Source organism: Macrobrachium nipponense, chromosome 15 (assembly GCF_015104395.2).
Source record: "Macrobrachium nipponense isolate FS-2020 chromosome 15, ASM1510439v2, whole genome shotgun sequence".
NCBI classification, from domain to species: Eukaryota; Metazoa; Arthropoda; class Malacostraca; order Decapoda; family Palaemonidae; genus Macrobrachium; species Macrobrachium nipponense.
The window spans coordinates 22,653,396-22,673,396 of record NC_087208.1 but is presented as its reverse complement, the minus strand read 5'-3'; the positions used below and the strand labels follow the sequence as shown (position 1 = coordinate 22,673,396).

At 34.9% G+C, this 20,001-nt stretch overlaps 1 protein-coding gene across 3 annotated transcripts in view; it reads right to left on the bottom strand.

Annotated features, from left to right (window-relative positions):
- Window positions 1-6,486: 6,486 nt before the first annotated feature.
- The window catches only part of LOC135227028 (RNA-binding protein Ro60-like), a 196,130-nt gene continuing 182,615 nt past the window's right edge, over window positions 6,487-20,001 (bottom strand). For 2 of the 3 annotated variants that reach the window (XM_064266813.1, XM_064266814.1), the window contains exon 14: window positions 6,487-18,369. The gene's annotated coding sequence lies outside the window, so the exon portion shown is untranslated. The remainder of the gene's footprint in view (window positions 18,370-20,001) is intronic. The other variant, XR_010317333.1, reaches the window with a different exon arrangement.

Sequence of the window (20,001 nt, the reverse complement as noted above, 5' to 3'; positions counted from 1 at the left end):
TATAAGGCCATTCGGCGCTAGAAAGGAAATAGAGAGTAGGTAGGTTTTATAAGTGTAACAGGAGGAAAACCTCGCAGTTGCACTTTGAAATCATTGCTAGCAGAGGGTGGATAGCAAGACAGAAGATAATATGAAAAGAGGTACAGTAAACGGAATGAAAGGGGTGGCAACTAGGGGCCGAAGGTACACTGCAATGTACCTTTAGTAATGACTACAGTACGTACTAACCCCTTACGGGGTAATCATGAAATGGAGTGGATTAGTGAATGGTGTAACCGGTGGGGTATGAGGCTGAACTCCAGTAAAATGAAAACGTGTTTGATTAGTAGATCTCATGCTAATTTTTCAGGCCCTCTTCCCCTTCAAATGGATAAGACTCTGCAGAATGAGTCAAAAGTTTAACTATACGTGTCGTAACTTTTGACTCTCCTCTTGCTTAAAAAAGAAAAGAAAAGAAAAAAAATAACTAATGAAAGTGTCTGCAAATGCCGCACCAGATTTAGGTATCTTACATAAGGCCTCGTGTATTTATATACTAATAACAGTGATAAAATCTATCCAACCTGTTTCAGGTCATTTTCCCTTCCTTTACTAGAATACTGTTCTCATGTGTGGATGTCTGCTTCTACCAGAAATTTATCTCATTTAGATAGAGTGGTTTGTGGTGGCAGGTTTCTGTGTCCTAACATTAGCAGTTATGACTTGGACCATCGATCAATGGTCTCTCGTTTGTCAATTTTTCATAAGTTTTATTTCAACAGAGATTTTTCACATAAGCAATTGATTTGATCCTCTTTTCCTGCCAAGAGCGACCAGATTTGCTGAACAGCAGCACCAATATGCAGTAAACCCTGTATGGGGTTAGTGCCGTCAGCACTGTGCGCATTACTAAAGGTTCTTTGCAGGGTCCCTTTAGCCCCTAACTGCAACCCCTGTCATTTCTTTACTGTACCTCCATTCATAGTCTTTCTTTCATCTGATTTTCCACCCTCTCATAATTACGTCATAGTGCAACTGCGGTTTTCCTCCTGTTACACCTTTCAGACCTACCCACACTCAGTTTCCTCTACAGGGCTGAATGACATCTATGTCCAAGTGCTTGGCCTTTGGCTTGAACTTCAAGTCAAAGGCTCCTGTGGGCTTGTTCCATATGAATAGGGTCCATCTGAATAATAATCCCCTTCTGAAACCCATAAGTTCCGCTGTTTCCCTCTGAGATCCAACAAATCCTGCTATGCTTTCTGAAAACCCCTAATTCTGCTTTTCCTCTCTGATACCCACCAACCCCTGCTATGCCCTTGCAAAACCTACCAGTTCTGCCGTTCCTCATTGAGACCCCCCAAAACCTGCTACGCCCCTCTGAACCCGCCTGTTAAGCTGTTCCCCTCTTGAGACCCACCAACTCGGCTTCGCCTTTGGCGACTGTTTAGGGACGGGTTCTGGCCCGATGTTAGGAGGCAATAGATTTACCAACAAGAAAAGTCCCCAGTCCGTACACAAGGACGAAAAACTATGAAGTTAATTTACAACATTTTATTAGAAAAATATACCTACCCTCATAACTACACATATACCTAAATATTTACACAATTCAAGCAGCTCCAGCCACTATGGTATCAGAACTGAAAGAAAAGGGTGACCTCGTGGTCGCACAGGTAACACGAAATTTATCACTTGAAATCTAGTTCATCATTGACAATAACACGCAAATCTCCTAGGCACAGAGATCACTGATAATTAAATAACATGTTAAACAAATGCCCTAGCTAAGTATTGAATATTTCTGGTGGACGGCCCTCAGACCCAACCTACTCTAAGGTCCTATCTTTAGTAGAGAGAGGGCAGGGCGACTGCTGTTGTTGTTGTTGTATTGAGCCAAGACTTCTTGTTGGCAAGGGCCTTTCCCTTGTTCGGCCCGTAGGTAGAGGGCGATCGAACTCGTTCGCGCTTTTATAGCACTGCCAACTAGTATTTTCTGTAGTTCGATTTCAACATTTCCACCATGCAACTAACTCGACAAACTACCAAATTAAAAAGCACAACAACATCAAATAACTATTTGTGATGCAGAAAAATTAAGTGAAATAACAAATCAATTCAAAAACATTTGCGAAATTTAGAACTATCGCATTTATGCCGCCACTGGGGGAAAATTGGAGGGAAAGTTAAGGCCTCAAGGTGGAGTTCTTTATAGGAAAAAACTGTGCACTAATTTTTTAGCGACATCGCCCTTCAGAAACCCAAAAGTTCTCCTGTTCCCTTCTGAGACCCATCAAAACCCTGCTTTGCCCTTCTGAAACCTGTCAGTTCTCCAGTTCCTCACTAAGACCCACCAAAGCCTGCTATGCCATTGTAAACCCGCTAGTTCTGATATTGCCCACTGAGACCCAACAGCTCACCTATGCCCTTCTGAACCCTGCCATTTCTGCTGTTCCTCTGAGAGACCACCAACCACTGCTGCATTCTTATGAAACCTACCAGTTCTGCTGTTCCCCTGCAAGACCTCTCAATCCCTGATATGCCATTGTGAAACCCACCCATTCTACTGTTCCCCTCAAGATACACCAACCTTTCCTTTGCCCTTCTGAAACCTGCCCCTTTTGCTGTTCCCCCTCTAAAACCCACCAATTCCAGCTATTCCTTTCTGAAACCTGCCAGTTCTCATGTTCCCCTCTGAGACCCACTAACCCCAGATATTCCCTTATGAAACTTGCCAGGTCTGGTGTTCCCCTCTGACACCCACCAACCCTTCCTATGCCCAGCTGAAACCCACAAGTTCTGCTCTTCCACTATAAGACCAACTAACCGTTTGTATGCCCTTCTGAAACCTGATAGTTCTTCCGTTCCTGTCTGAGACCCACCAACCCCTGCTATGTCCTTCTTAAACCTGCCAGTTATGCTGTTCTCCTTTAAGACCCATCAATCCCTGCTATGCCCTTCTGAAACCTGCCAGTTTGGCTCTTCCTCTACGAGACCCAACAACCCCTACTATGACCTGAAACCTGTTAGTTATGCTCTTCCCCTCTGAGAACCACCAACCCCTGCTATGCCTTGGCAGCTTTCATCTCCAATTAGTTAATAAGGTCTGACCTAAGGTGGTCAGGCAATGGTTTGTATTCCCATGGGAACAAATAACAGTTTGCATTTTTCCTGGGTATAAAAACCAGAGCCTTTTACATGCTATTCCCATCTCTCCTGCCCCACCATACCCACACAGGTGAACTACATTGTTACCAAGTTCTTGACCAAGTCTAGCTGATGCTAAAAGATACTCCTATATGAAAGGCTCTAATTTGTATACCCAGAGAAAATAGTTTTATTCAAAATTTGTTATATTTATTGCAGTTAACAGCATTACTTAAGAGCTTTGTGACTCATTCTAGAAGGGTCAAGCAAATGCTTTGTCATACACACTGACCCTAAGAGCAAATTAAATTGATACACGAGTTTCCACCCTCCTTTAGTGGGCACCCTGATGAGGAGGTAAAATGATGAGCAACATGTTTTAGGAGTGATCACAAAAATGGAGACCTAAAAGAAGAGGGAGGGTGAATTCGAGATGTGAGACAAAGGAATCAACAAAAGGCAAACACAAGATAGAAAAACCTGGAAAGGCCTCAATTGAAAACAGCTACTCAACTAGGGATTAAGCCGATTAGTTTTAGTCCAAAAACTTCACAGTGGCCCTTTCATATTTGAGGCTAGCACTGCGAGAACTTGCATTTGCCGCACCTGGTCAAAATGCGTTTTTTGGTCTCAAACGTTCATTCGCCACCTAAACTATTGGGGGGAATGGGGCGAATCTAAGTTCGGGCACTGTAAAGTCAACCATATGGCCTTTATACACGAGTATTTTTTTTATACGAATGTAAGTTCTTGCTTTTCAGAGTTCTCCTGGCTAGCGAGAACTTACTTTCACCAGCCAATAGTGTGCGAGTTACCCTGCCACAGCTGAGCAGAGATTTGCTTTGTAAACAGAACTCTCCTTCACTCTTATTTACGTCCCGTTTTTTACGCAGTTTTCGTGTTTTTTTTTTTTTTCGTTATAAGCTTGCTACTTGTAGGTGCCTCTTAGACACTTCTAGTAGTAAATGAAGTCTGAAAATTGTATCTGGGCTACTGAAAGGAATGCACTATGACCAAGTAACAAATTTACAATTGGAAATTAACTTGTTGACTATTTAAGCGGTGAAGAAACGTGTTTAAAGTGTTTCAAATGCCAAAAAATGCCTTGGCAAATTCAGTTACTACTACTTAATAGCTTCTAGTAGCATAAGTTGTGAAGTCTAATTTTTTTACTAGTCTAGCGGTAAAGTACATGAAATTTGGAAAATTCTAATATAAGATTTTTTTCTGGGAAACAAATAATAAACTAGCTATGGCATTACCAATTTTGAAAACTTAGAACGCGTTTTTCTCAATTTTTTAAAATGTGGTGAATGTAAGTTCTCGCAGTGCTAGCCTCATTTCTTGTTGGCACAAAACTGCTCATAATAAGGTACCAGAGAGAGAGAATGTAGCCAGCAGAAGTTATTATTATGCTTAAAATTTTTAAAGTGATAGAAAAAAAACTTAGATCATACATTTTTGAATTGGCAAGAATGTAAAAATTCAGGTGTTAGGGATATTAGCCTATTGGCTGCAAGTTCATAACAGCCTACCTACCTTATCAGTACATTTTATATGGCAATGGTGCACTAGTGTGCTTATTGCTAAAGGTTAATGTCAGTTGAGCACATTCAGATGCACTTCTCCCAATTTATGAGCTACAGAAGAAAGTATGGCTTGTACTTAAGGTCATAATGATGAAGAAATTGCCATTTCAAACATTTAAATAATGGAAATTTAATTATTCTTTTTAAATGTGCAAATGTGTGAATATGCAAAGTTTCTAGGCACTTGTATGTGCGAGTTATTAATAACTTTAATGGTAATTTCTTTGTAAGTATTAAACATTGTACAAATGGAACTGAGTGGCCTCCCCAGTCCCAGCACTGAGCCATACACAAATTTATTTGTGTTTACATGTGTCCTCATTTACTTTCATTGGCAGCGTCCCACAGCTACAACACTGATATTACCTTCAACATTGAGGAGCTGACAGATATCTTGAGTGCCATGATGTGTACTAATATTCCGTCAGTAATTTTAGCAGTGTCCAGTCAGATTGGAGAAAAGGCTTCGCCTTCAGATTCAGCAGAGAACATGGTGGCATAAAGACAATTATAGAGCATCTTCTTTTGAATTCACCTTTATTTAAGCTTTCAAGTCTTTTAAGACAAGGCTACATTTCTTGTCTAGTAGATTCCTTATTGATACATAAATGAAACCTAGTTCCTGTAAAGTCCTGAAGTAGGTAATGGTATTTTGGCCCAAAAAAGGATGAAGTTTCTTTGAAGAAAGCCCTCAATCAGGTTGGGGAATCTCTGTTTTATTGGCTGAACCTAATGCTAACCTCAAGCCAAAAGACCCATCCTTGGTATTTGAACTTCTGATAGCTGCTGCTATTGATAGTATCTTGATAGTATCATGTTGGACTTGAAGAATAAGATATATGTCAGGCTTTAAAGCTAGGGCAAATAACCATTTGAAAACACTACAGATTTTCCTTTTGCCAGATGCCATGTCTAGTTGATTCATATTTTAAACAAGAAAATTATTCTACAGAAACTCATCAGGTACCTTGGTGTGGAAGCCTTTGGTAAGGATTTTTGCTCAGCTATGATTACATATAGTGCTTTTGACCCCCATAGAACAAATCATAAATTTTCTTGCAGGCAATGCTCAAGGCAACTCTAATAGTTGTGCCTAAGTGTGTGGTAGTCCAAGTTCAAGCAGATAGCATGATTTTTTTTCCCTGGCAAAACTTGACCTTATTGTCCCTGTGAGGTAGGATGCAGGTTTAGGAGTCCTTAAGTATACCTGCTGTGTCATCAGCAGCCACTGATTATGTCCAGTCTCTAGAACACTGTGTCCCAGTTCAAAGACCTGTTCCTTGGCTCTGTTGCTCACAAGTAAAACCTCCAACTGGAAAGAATGGGTGCTGGATGCGACTACTAGACTTTTTGAGAATGCTGCAAATGGTCCAGAGGATTTAACAAAATCTAGGAGGCCGGTGGCTTCTCTAACTGAGCTTCTGTTTTGAATATCATGATCCTTTCTTTCTCTTGCTAACTGCTTTCAGAAGAGGAGGGCATACATTTTGAGTAATCTGCCTAATATGCTCCCATCCTCTGACTTCAAGTGACTGCCCTGGAATTGTGGAGGCATAGTTTGGAGATAAGTGAGCTCATGGGTGGTTCAAACCTTTAAACAAGGTTATCAGTTGTCCTTTCTATTTTTGTATTACTAGGTGCATAGTTGAACATTTACCCAGTACAGTAGTGTTAAACTTATAGTAACAAACCAAACACATATTTTCCAATAAATACTGCACTGTACTCTTCAAAAGAAAATGAAAATGCAAGGAAGGTAAGAAAACATAACTGTAGTTGACTATTTTATTACCATAGTATCCATGTGCTAAAAAAAGGTTGGTTACAAAAATAGGTTGTTATGAGAAAGACTGTGCATATTCCTTCATGCCTAACTCACTGTACTGTATATTGAACAAGAGCAAACAAATCTCATTTTTTTCAACTATTAAGGTCCTAGCATTACCAGTTAACCTTGTGAAGCATGGCAAATAAATTACCTATTACTGTTCGCAGCACTTCAAACACACAAATTAAAATCTATCAGATACATTAATGACAGAGCTTGAGCTGAGTTTCTGGTTCTCTTTCATTGTATGATTTTAGTATTAAACAGCTTTTCAGGTATAACAGCCTTTCAGATATCTAAAAAGCTTATTGATCACAATGTAAATTTGTGATAAAAAAAAATTAATAAACTGCACAGCCACCCTAAAGCTCACATATCTCCTTCAACATAAAGAACAAAATCTCAGTGTAATAGCATTTTCTAATGAGTAATTTTACACCATATGTAATTTCATTGATGGATTACATATATATATATACCACTCAATGCCAAGAATGGAAAATTTCCAAACTGTTTGATCTACATAGCAAAATGACTTCTCCCAAAATCATACATTATCTGAAGCAGTTACTAAAAATTAACAAAACAAATTGTAAGAAATATTACACACATTTAGAACTTTATCATTGCCTTTACAGTGAATACCCCGTATTCGCGGGCTCCGGATTCGCGGACTCTCATATTCGTGGATTTCTCTCTGGAATATATAGCCCCTTTATTCGCAGAAAATTTGCCTATTTGCTGTATTTTTCCATTAAAAATATCCACAAATTCCTGGTTATTTTTTTCTATCAATTTCATCATAAAATGCACTTGTTATGATAAAACTAATAAAAAAAAAAACAGGTATAAACATTTTTAGTGGGTTTTTCTTGAGTTTTAACTAAGAAAATAGGCAGTTTTATGCATTTGTATAGGGGTTTCAGCTATTCGCAGAGGGGTCTGATACCCATCCCCCGCGAATACAGGTGGAACACTGTATTACAGTTATATACCTCATTGCACTTAAATTTTAGATAACGTAATTCCAGAAACTAAGAGAAACATCAACTTCCAATATATCTCCCACCTTCAACCAATAATGACAGCACGGCCCAATAGTATACAGAAAATACTTTATAGTTACCATGATAATCTTTTTTTACAATAATAACGAAGAACTGAGCATTAACTAATATTACTGTGATCTTCAAGCATATCACATGATACATTTTATTTGTCAAAAATATAGGCTCTTCATAATACATTTTACTTATGCTGAAAATTTCAAGAACTTCCCCTTAATTTCAGCAACACACACATAAAAGGAATGCTCACAAAATGTATTTTCCTCTTAATCTCAATGCACATTTTCCAACAAAAATATAGCATAAGATTACTTTTCATTGGGTAATCAATCTAAGGACAATGGTAAAAGTGTAGTACGTATATGCAATGCGTACGGTTGCTAACATCTGGGTAGGAAATTCCTTTTGCATGGTTTTAATTCCCAAAGATTACAAAGGGCCCTTTGTTTATCATTTTTTTAACTTTACCAAACCCACACAAATTAAGTTCCAACTTTCTGGCACATGTCGACACTTTCAAGTGCCTTCTTACTTACTTTTTACTTATTTATGGACGACTTCTATAAGTAATGTTTCAAGATATGAGATTAAGACTATCACACTATGCCTACATGTAAGACGAAGAACAAATTACAATATATTCATTTATGAAATACAATAGAGGGCTTTCAATAAGAAATTTCTTTCCAACAATATATTTTTACTAATGATCAGCAAAGTCACTTTTAACAATATATGCCTAAAATGTTACATATAAAAATCTATAGTTTCTCAATACTTACAAAAGTATGACTATGAAATCACTAGATTACTTTAATCTTAACTGAAAACCTGACTGACAGTACTACCACAAAATTTCTCTCCAATAAAAATAATTCCAGCCGATCTCATAACACATCAACAGAAATCAAACAATATTATGTATTAATCAATAAACACTCATATTTTGCACACCAGTGACATCAGCTAAACATCGCCATTAATAAAAAGTTTAACAAACACCACAAATTATGTTATCAGCCTAATAAAGTCTTTGCTCATGACAAAGAACCATTACCCCCTACAGTGATGAAACATGCACCACAACCTATAATTATTACGGTGAGAGCATGAAAGTAATCCTCAGTTACTTTTGTTGCAAAATAAATTAAAATAGTTTCATAATAAACTGCAGCTGACAACATTAATTGAAATGTAAAAAAAAATGTTCATCTTCTGAAGCAAAATGCCTCTATCATTGTTTGACTTCACCCAATAGTTGGGCCAGAATGCCTACAATTTATTGAAGAGAGTATCATACATCAATAAAATAAATAAAATATGTACGTAAATGCATATCTCACTATATTAGAAGATTAGAATACACTACCAAGGTCTAATAAATCAAAGCAGTAACTGAGTTCAGAGAAAGAATCAAATATGTCACTGACAAAATAAAACTCAACAGTTCAGAGAACTATAGGAAACGCAGACTGATTCTCCAAAAGGGAGAGTTTCTACAGTAACATAAGTCACAGTACTGTTTTGTAAAATATTATAGTAAAAATTGTTCTTGAAAACAAAACCAATCAAACATCTTCATACAAGGCTGAGCTGCACCTTTCGGAACATATTAGGCCCCTCTCTTATGAATGAGCCTCAAGTGATGGTAGGCCCCTCTCTGAAGAATGAACCTCAAGTGATAGAATACTATTTCTGCTACAAGCTGGGTCATAAGAATGAATGTGCCATGTATCTGTAAGTCACAACTTAATATTCGTAAGTTTCCTGTAAAAGAAAACTACTAAGATGGCTTTGTCCGTCAGTCTACACTTTTCCTGTCTGCCCTCCGATCTTAAAAACTACTAAGGATAGTTGGTTGGAAATTGGTATGTTGATCATCCACCCTCCAACTGTCAAAAAACAAATTGCTGCAATCTAGCCTCATTTTTTATTTTATTTTATTTAAGATTAAAGTTAGCCATAGTCATGCATCTGGCAACATAGGACAGGCCACCACTGGGCTGTGGTTAAAGTTTCATGGGCTGCGGTTCATACAACTATACTGAGACCACCGAAAGATAGACCTATTTTCAGTGGCCTTGATTACACGCTGTACAGAAAACTCGACCACGCCGAAGAAACTTTAGTGCATTTTTTACTTGTTTGAGTTAGTCTACCTTTGTAACTATGGGTTTATCTATTCAGGAGTAAAGCTCTAATAACTTAGTCATGACACCAGTAAAAAAAAAATAAGCAGGGTAATCAGTATGTTGTATCATATATGTACTGGGCATGCTGGATTACCTATGAAATTAAGAGTTTCACATACAGATTTTGTAATTTGAATTGGGCACTAAGTGGTCTGTGCTTCAACAGCATCAGAGGAATATGAAATGGAAGAGGTTCATTCTCAGGAAAAGTGCCTCAAGTAAAGAAATGCCATAGTCACAAAAAGCCAGCTTAAGAGTAAATTACTTATGTAAATTATCAGAACTCTCAAGTTACTTCGGGGAGGCTAGTATAAAAAGATACATTTTGTCAGCATGATAGATCAGCTATAAGTACTTTTGCTTACTTTAGTAGGGTGACCTTAATACCATGTGCCAAATGTAACATAGGATGTCACAGATACTTAAGACTGTGCAATGTACAGTAATACCCCGAACTAACGCGATTCGATTTGCATGAATTCACAATAGCATGAACTTTTCATTGGAACCTAACTAATTATCATACACGAGTTCTTCACAATAGCGCAAACATTTGCGAATCCACTAGAAACACTGCAAAAGTGTTTGTGTTCAATTTATTATGTAAATTTTTAAGTTTTAAAGCTTTTCTGTATAAAATCTTTATTAAAAATGTATTATTTTTATTTTTGTAAATATATAAATGATACAAAGATAATTACAGCACCTACCAGTTAGTGCATATAAGTACTTTTACAAGATGCGATACCCATTCACAGTTACTGCACTTTTCAAAGATGATATCCCTTCAGAAACTTTAATTTCTGAAGTATGTACTAGTATACTACAATTAGTCTAAGTTTTCCTGCTTTTAAGCATAAAATCTGTATGGAAATTTTGTGTATGCTATTTATATTTTTGAAAATATATACACAGGCAGTAAGTAATTCAGTGTTTGTCACTATATAAGAATGCCATGATCAACTAGTAAAACATATCAGACATATAACAGAGTTGTCATTCTATGAAAATTACAATCTTAACTTCAGAGAAAAGTGCTGGTACAATCTGTAAGTACTATGTTACGTAATTACAGCACTAACAGTTAATGTACTTTCAGAATGTGATCCATTTGCACTTTTTAAAGAGGATACCCCTCCAAAGTTTTACCTCACATTATGTACATCTCTCTCTCTCTCTCTCTCTCTCTCTCTCTCTCTCTCTCTCTCTCTCTCTCTCTCTCTCTCTCTCTCTCTCTCTCACTAGTACATAATTTTAAATTGACATATTTTCTTTATTTTATTGAATTGTACCTTCATTATGACTGACTTATGAAGTTTACCTAGTGACCCAAAGAAAACTTCTTTTATAATTGAAATTATAGTAACTTTAATTTCATTTAAAAGTTAGCATAATACTTAGGGAGCATGATTATGGCCATATTAGTGTTCAAACTCTAGAAGCAAGCATTTATTGGCATTTTTAGACATCATGCGAAACTTACGGGAAACTTCCCCCTCGCGTAAGTTTGGGTTATTACTGTACATGGAATAAAAGGCATTTGGTAACCAGAATGTTTAAAAGCTAACGGCACACATATCATGGATTGTTATGATACAGGAAGAACCTTGAAAGAGTACAAAATCTCTGTGTCCTTGGTTATATACTTTTTGGCTGTATTTTAAAGGGAAAGGCTGAGTATTCACATATAATATAATGATAGTGATAAGGGGAAAAACAAAAATAAACACAAGAAGCTGTTTATGGGAATATAAAAATGTTTCAGTAAATATAAAAAGCTCTGATGTATATGTAGGTAAGACCTATGCTTCCATACACCACTGAAGACACATAAAAAAAATTGATTAATTGAATTGAATTAATATCCATCAAGCACCAGGTCAATGAAAATGGAAGAGATTCCAAAAAAGTTGATAAAATATGCAAAGACTGATGGTTGGACTAAACTCGGAATATTATACTACAAGAGAGAGATTATCAGGGGAGGTATTCTGTGCCTAGAAAAATACATTACTATTTCAAAATCAAGACTGTTTGTTAAAGCGGTGAGGTGTAACTGGTTAACATAGTAGAATGTGTGGAAGAAACAGGAAACACACTAATTGGAAGATCCAGAAGATCATGAAGAAAAGGAAAGGACAAACCTCACAAATACATGAATAGTAATGATGCTCTAGTCAAAACTTCAATAAAGCTATAAAAAATATGATTAACTAAAGTACTGAATTACAAGGAACAGCATAAAATTATGGCATTTACATCAGCATAAAACTAATGATGTTTGATGCCAACGATAAAGGAAAAGGCAATTTAAAAATATCGCAATACAGTATAAAAACCAAATATAAGTTGCAAACTACAAAGAATTTAATGATAAAAAATTTATGCTGGCTAATTGCTAAGAGCTAACTTGAGATTTTCAAACAACTGACCCTGAAAGAAAGTTTCAAACAAATTCTAATTGCTATCACTACTGGAAATATGAGAGATTTGATGATGATAAGCACAACAAGATAAGAAAAAAATATATTTTAACAGATTTTTTTCAGTAATGTTATTAGTTAGACTAGATTATTGTAAATCTGTAATAATGTCACATTAAGAGGTAGCTAAATAAGAAACTACTCAAATGAACGCCATCATTCTTTTCCTTTTGAAGAAGAAATCCTAGAAGATGAACATTTAGTTACATTTCATTGCACAATTGATTTCTGCCACTCTAAAAGGCTTTAATGTACTCTCAGAGCAAAACTGACATGCACAAAAAGTAATTACCATTAATTAATAAATAAAAGGCTAACTTAAAACCTCTTACATTCATTTAGAACTCTACATGACTACTTAAGCTACATCTTATTAAACTACAGCCATAATGCTGGTTATATAAATATAATTTCCCAAAATGCACAGTAGCCAAACTTAAGAGCAATAAACTCCAACATTTGGTGCATTTACTCACACCAAGGCAGTTAGTGTTTAAGTGTGTGAATACCTGCAAATAAATGAATGTTTAGATGCTCTATTTTGTCTACACTGCAACTGCAACAAGTTATCAAAACTTTTATAAGACAGAGGTACTCTTCCCTGACACCTGATATATACTCTGGATTCTTTCATCTGGCAAATAATGCATTAGTAGTTTGTATAATGCTTAGAATTTTATTTATCTGGAAAATAATGCATTATGAGTTTGTGTAACTTTCTCCAAGTTACATTTGTATCACAATAACTGAAGTTACTTTTTACCCAAAGGGAAGGATCTCCTGGTATGAAATAGACTAGCCTCCTTTACAATTACTTAGTGGTACTTGAAATGCAATGTTTAAATCATCATCTGCATTACTGAATGTCTCACAACACATATTTACACTCTTACAGAAATTACATCCATTTTCCATTCTAAACCCACTCCTCAAATTATCTGTTTTTAATGTGCAAAAAATATATACTTAGTATTAATAGTCACCAGCCATGAACAGTGTTTTATTATGATTTCTGTTGAAGTTCTTTAAATTTATGAACACAAAACTGTTTGAAATATTGTGTAAAATCATGTTCTTCCCATTTTTAATATAAAATTCTAATCTGCAATATTAAAATGCTTTTTATTTTATATGGGCAGTGTAAATACAGTATTGTACTTCCTCACACTGTTCTCTGGCCACATTCCCACTTGACTTGACAAAGTACCATAATTAAGCTTAATGTCAAAGTAAGTACAAATATCAAGTTGTTATGGTAGTCAATCATGAGCAGCAAAGTTTTAATGGAATATACTGTATTCTACATAAATAAAACTAGGAGACCCTTCCCTTGACAATATTCACACAAGTATTTGCATACCAATCCATCCAGTATCCCAACTCTTCAGATCATTCTACAAGCCTTATCTATTTCATAGTACAATATCTGAACGCCATGCATTAAAAAGACACTTTAATATCCTATAAGCATGCTCTAACATGTAAAGATTTAAATTGTGGAGTTTGAACAATATTCACTTTATCATTCATTTACTGAGTGGCTGCAAAGCTGAAAGGTACAACCAGTGTATCAGTTATACATGCTTCATAAGAAAGCTGTTGGGGTCTTTATAATATATTGTAAACACTATGAAAATAATTGTGTTTACATAGGAAAACAACAAATAGTACGTACAGTATCTAGTTCTGAGTAAAACCAGATATAATATTATCTCACCTGGGAAACATTTGAATACAAAGCCCTTCAATGATATCCCAGCATTACCAATCAGTTAACCAGAACTATTTAGTAAACTACTTACAATAACAAAGGTCTCCAAGCTCTGTAAAATTGGAATATATAAATGTTATGTGGATTTATAGCGAGAGGAAGTCCACGAGATTTACAGTTTGGAGGCTGCAATAGGCAATGGGAAAAATCCATATATTTTTTGCAGTTGTAAAACAAAATAGCAACTGAAGCACAATCTTCCTAAACAGAATGCATATAATCTAGGAGGTATCGGAGTTACAGTTCAAGAAATTGATATTAGGCTGGTTAGCATAAAGTAGTTTACCCCAACAACTAAGTGTCAACTGTACCTAAAAAAAAAAAAAATTTACAATAACTTAGCAAAAGAAAATTTGATACTTATAACACACCATTATCTACAAACACCAACAATTTCTTTAAAATCAAATATTTTCAACCCTGAAAACACACTGCAATAACTGAATGGTAAGTGCTGAGTATATAACTAAAAGGTTGTGGTTTCCACTCCCCTATCTAAGTAAATTCAATGCTGGACATACAGATAACTTGGGCCACTTTACTGATGTAAGTAGCACAAAACTTACAGACATTAGATTGGTTGCTGACGTGTAATGTGGCCCAGCCTTACATATATGGAATTTGTTCCAAGCTCCTCACATATGCATTAGGTAGCAAAAACCCATATTAAACAGCAGCGTACATGTGTGTTGTGTTGCAATTTGCTAGATTATGCCCTGTATTGTCAGACAGTTCAGCTGCTTTGGGTGAATTTGGAACATTTATTTGTTGCAGGGGATGTATGACTGCTACATTGAACAGATGGGCAATTTTCACTCTTTGAACCCAAAATGAATTGTATTTCATAACTTTGTTCCTAAAATAGGAAATCTAAAATCTGTCTGTCCACACTGCTTTCTTTTGTTTGTCTTCCTTGCTTAAACAAGGACTTTACAGGTTCTTTTTGGTTGCACATACCCTTTACCATCACCACTACCTTTGAACTCTTGTTCACTAAACTCTGCAAAAGAAAGTGCAAGGAACTCATAAAGCCCATTTACACCTTCAGTAAATAGCTGATTTACATATATGAGTGAGTGTCCATGGTAAATTCCATTATTTCTTAAATTCTAATAATTGGTGTATGCACATAACTGAATTCAGTTAGAAAGGGGTCTACTGTATTGATAATAAAAAAAACTGCAAATTAAATAACTCCACTCTTTTAATCTTTACCTAAAATAATTTCTATTTTCTACAATAGATGCAAGAATAAGCAGATATACGTATATTGTAATATTCATATGTCAATGAGATTCGATTAACTGACTATAAAACACCGTATTTAGCAAGACTAAAAGAAATAACATAACCTATCTTCCACACCTTTAATTTAGCTCATGCAAGAATTTTAAAACTGAAACAAGAAATAAGTTGAAGAACAATATCCTCAACCAAATACAGTAAAAGACATAAAATACTCTTTGGTTGAATGTTGGAATATTGCTAAAGAAGACAATATCAACTAAAGCTGCAAAACTACGGCAACAATTAAAGGAGTAAATATCACCGCTACGGTAAACCCAACCCACAAAGAATAATGATTACTTCATAGAGACACTCAGTTTTAATCCACTCATGAGTAAAATATCCTTCATCATCACAGCTAAAGAACTGTAGTCACATATCGTGAAATGGTCTTGCTATTCAAAGCACAATAGCCTCCATTTCTGAATTCAAGAAAGAAATTCAAGGTCCTGAGATCACTTCGTCACATGTGAAAAACATCTCAGCGCTTCATTAACTTTACATGGGATAAATATATACGGAGATTCCACAACAATAAATATTAAGTGAAGAAGCTTAAATTACAGTACCTTATCATTTCATACCTAGCAAGTATTACAACTTTAATATCAATCTAATACTAAAATAAATAAATGGAAGAAGTTATGGTGGATAATTGGTTAAAAACTTAATATTTACTTGTATCTCAAATAATAATCACAGAATGTAAAACAGTTATATTAAAATAAGTCCCCCACTCATTTGTTTCAGATGATAAATGTTAATGCATTAGTTACACAATTTAAATACAAATCCAAGTAAAGCAATTTATCTGACAAATACTTTACTTGACACCTTTTAAAATACACCTACACCGTAAAAAAAAAATGTTCTTAGAAACCTTGCCTTTCTGCAAGTTCACATAGACAGCAGATATGGCTGAATTTTAGGAGACTTTCCCTGTCAATATTACCAATATAAGTGTATATCCCAAGCACTGTTCATACCAAGTACGTATAGTAAACTTGTACCTTAAGCACACTTATGTCAAATTTTGTAAACTTGCACAAATTCCATTCTACATGACCACTTTGTACATTTTCCACAAGAACTGAAACTATAAATAAAAGTGATCAAGATTCATGACTGAAACACAAATACAAAGGTGACTTAAGCTAAAATTTAGTTTGTAATCTACTCTTACGGACTTAGAAGCTCAAGGAACTTGACTACTTCTTGCTTAAAGTATTAAACAAACTCATATGGTTAGAAATGGTAAATTAACTTATCCATTAAGAGTCACTATAATTAAGGATTCACTATTCTACATTAGTTACATTTAGGACGTTATTACAAATGTATATTGCTTGTACTTCATCATAATAAGAGTGAGTAATGTTATACCCTGTACAACATGCTACCACTCACTACTCTTCCCCTATATTGCTGCCTCCCTTAGAACTATTTAATGAGACATGGGCTGGAAAAACGGCTCCATATTTGTTTTGAAATCCATGATCCTATAGGTAAGGTTATTAAAAAATGTTTACATGGTCTACATATCTTTTTTTAGCAATAAAAAAAATGCTTGCCTACTGCGAGCACCAGTTCTGTAAACAAGATTTTGTTAAATGCAGTTACATAATCTCAACCAAAATGAAGGCACAAAACTAACTTGTACTAAAAATACTGTCTATTGACATATTACACAGAAGCTTATTTTTAATTTTATTTTGTCATAATTTACCATACCTGCCAGAACCATTAAAATTGCAAACTAAAACCTACTATAGTATTACGTAACCTATTGCACGTGGTGGTATAATTGCATGCTAACCAACTACTTTACAAAAAATATGAAAAGACATACTATATCATTTGATCAGAGTTTACTGAGATGTACTATGCAATTCACAATAATTTGTAAGTGACCTGTAAAATGGCTTAAAACTTCAGGTTGATACTGATATATAAACAGAAGGAAGCCTTAAGGTTCAAGCTTTCAGTGCAAATCCATATTTACAATTTAAAAATTCAGACAACTTGAATACATAGCATCCACGTTACCACTAGGTTTAAAAGCTGGCTAGGCTACATAAAAAAAAAAGTAATTTCATCTCCCATTTTTACAATACTGAACAAATATTAAAAACATTGTAATAATTATTCATGTATCTGTGTATATAAACAATAAAATTAAAATATGCTCAGAAATATTTCCTTCAAAGTATATCTAGATTTGTCAAAGAATTTCTGCCAACAACTAAATAATTAAAGAGGTATACTAAAATCCTCTGAAGTTCAGTAATACTCCCACTGCTAAAAAAACTGGCATCAAGAAGAGCAATTATTAAAAACCCCAGACAGTGAGATCTATAAGTGAATTTGTATTGACATCACCTATTAGTGAAAAATAGTACAATTTCTGAGGAAAGAACACATCATCAACTGAACAAAACAATGCATTAACATAAATGCTGAAGCAAATGCAATAAGCCTAACCAAAACAGAAACTGCATTACATAAACAATGTCATCAAACACCCCATAATCTATCATAGAGATGAAGTAAGTGAACATTAACTGGGAAGTTGAGCACAAACCCCTATTGAGCAAGTAAAAAACTATTTTAATGACACAAAATTAGTATGATTCATATCAATTCCAACCTTGCAGAAATGTTGATTGTATAAACTTCTAACAATTACCTTGACATTCTACAGGTCTTTCATACCTTAAGTAAATTCAGATAACATACATTACTGATTAAAGTAATCAATGTATCTGCCTTAATTCACAGATCCTCCCATGTATAAAGTACCTAATACATACCTCATAATAAAATCTAACCAACCATAACTTCTTCCAAAAATGATGTCTGTAATTTACTAGATATGAATCACTGCTCTCTAACTGACATTCATCAGAAATAAATTTGTTTTACTCACATTCTCTTATACAGCATCAGTTTAGAATTTCTTTCTCATAATTACTTCATCACATTCAACCATAAAATTAAGCGCTGTTTGAAGGCTATGGTGTCAATACCTGAAAAGAGAGATTGAAAATAAAAGTGGGAATAAATATCCATTTTATTACTACACAAATGTATAACCAGACACTGACTCAAACCTCTAGACTATCATGGAGGTGATTAAAATACAGGATTACGACTGAGTTTCTAGATTGTACTCATAAATCACCAAAATTCAGCTATCTAGGGTGCATCAAGATGACTGTGGGCTTTTTCTATTAAAAACATATATGTACATCCAACAATTAAGGAGGTCATTATATCACATTTAACAAAAGATGATCTATAGATAACACTTTCAAAGGACCCCTTTTCTTCAATATTTGATATGAAAGACACTGCAGCAATTGTCATGTTAGGTATTTAATGGCCAAGCTCTGGTTAGGATATAATATGAGGGAAGATGTAAAAGTACATTAAGTTACATTTTGGTATTCAAAGGTCAGAAAATATGAGGGAAGGATGTAAAAGTACATTAAGTTACATTTTGGTATTCAAAGGTCAGAAAATTTCCATTTATAAAAACCAAAATCCCACTTACTTTGGAGTGGATAATGGTGAATAACCATTTAATTTATTTCTCATTAATTCAAAATGCTATCAACAGATAAACAATAAACACTGATAATTCATTTGTTTCAGATAATAACATTTATCATACTGAGAGAGAGAGAGAGAGAGAGAGAGAGAGAGAGAGAGAGAGAGAGAGAGAGAGAGAGAGAGAGAGAGAGAGAGATAGAGAGAGAGAGAGAGAGAGAGAAGAGAGAGGAAGAGAGAGAGAGAGAGAGAGAGACTCTATGATACAATAATTAAAGTTTTACTGTATATACAGTGGTACCTCGAGATACGAAATTAATCCGTTCCGAGGAACCTTTCGTATCATGAGGTTTTCGTATCTTGGACCACATTTTACATGTAAAATGGCTAATCCGTTCCAAGCCCTCCAAAAACACCCCGGTAAATTTCATAATAAAGCTAAATTGACCTATAAACAATGAAATACTACAACAATTTGGACCATTCAATACCTAAATTAATAACGTACTGCTAATTACCTGTAAATAAAGTGTATTAGTGTACATGGTATACAAGAAATACTGTACGTACATACGTACGTACGTACGTATGTATAGCAAAATGTGGAAGCTTACCTTTCAAGTGAGGCTATTTCCGAAAGTGACGACAGAGGAGGAGGACAAACAGCAAATACGTACGTACGTACGTACACTTAACTTTACGAAACACATAAAAAAATATAAGGGAAACTAAACAAAAAATTTACGAAACACATTAACAAAACTGTAACACTTAACTTTACAAAAAACTAAAATTAAAAAATCTTTTTGTCTTTTTTTGATTTTTAATTTTTTTTTTTTACTTTTTATATACTTTACGTAGTTTTTTTTCCTTTTTTTTTCAACTTCATCACCACTTTTAACTTTCTGTTTTTTAGTATCACTTAGTTCTTCCTTTTTACTTACTCCTGCTAATACTAAACGACTCAGGCAAACGTCATCGAACTGCGCAAGCATACGACCTGTGTGAGCCTTTTCGGGGTGTCTTTTTTCTACAAACGATTGCACTTTATGAAAAGCGGCTAGAACATCCTTAATTTCTGCCGTTGTCATAGGGTTGTCCTCCTCCTC